We start from the raw sequence: 935 nt of genomic DNA on the forward strand, positions 1-935 counted from the left end.
ATCACTGAGGTGCTCTTGAGCAAGATGCTTTCAGTCCTTAATCACTCCAAGCAGGATGCAAACAAAAATCTATCCTGTGATTATATAAAGTATTTGCATGTTTGCTATTATCCATGTAAACATGCATTTATAACATCTGTAGCTCACCTTTATTTATTTGCTCTCATTATTTTCTGCTCTTTGCAGTCACAGAGCCCTGCACACTTGCTCCTTTGCTGTCTTGACATTTCTGCTCTCAAATCAAACCTCATTTATATAGCATGTTAATTCATTTTTAAGTACTTGCAGATAAAAGACAATAAAGCAGAAAAAGGCAAGTAGAAACAAATTAATAATAAAATGAAACAAAAATTAATCAATAAGATAGAACTAAAATAAATAACAGCTAGATCAAATAAACAGGATACAATCAAATAAAACATAAGAAGGAATATACGCAATAATCATAGTGTAGAATAAATGATGATGTGATGATGTAAAAAGTTATAAACAAAAGCCAAACCAAAGGGGTAGGTTTTATATTTACATTTAAAAACATCAGCATTTTCAGCTTCCTCAGGCAGATTGTTCAAATGAGCTGGAGCATAAAAATTAAAATATGCCACACCAGATGTTTTTGTCCTGCTGTTTGGGATCTAAACATTTCTCAAATCAGTGAAATAAAGTTGCCTGGCAGTCTGAATTACTTTTTTTTACTTAATTTTTTCTAAGAGTTCTTTTTGTATATGTAGAGCTTTGCTCCATCTAAGCTCTGCAATCTGAAAGTCTCCTTAATGTCCTGATTCTTCTGTCCATGCTCCTCTTTTTAGTACTTTTTAGTCTTTACTCGAGCAGCATGACAAAACCTATATTTATTCCTCTGACCTTTCATCTGACCAATCAGCCTATAATACAAGCATTACACTGTCCCCAAACAGTGACATTCACAGATAAAC

General features: G+C 32.9%; 1 protein-coding gene across 7 annotated transcripts in view; it reads right to left on the reverse strand.

Moving 5' to 3' along the window:
* The window catches only part of ryr2a (ryanodine receptor 2a (cardiac)), a 252,899-nt gene that overhangs the window by 140,515 nt on the left and 111,449 nt on the right, over positions 1-935 (reverse strand). The window lies entirely within an intron of this gene.

This window comes from Monopterus albus, unplaced genomic scaffold, assembly GCF_001952655.1.
Source record: "Monopterus albus unplaced genomic scaffold, M_albus_1.0 scaffold117.1, whole genome shotgun sequence".
Taxonomy (NCBI): Eukaryota; Metazoa; Chordata; class Actinopteri; order Synbranchiformes; family Synbranchidae; genus Monopterus; species Monopterus albus.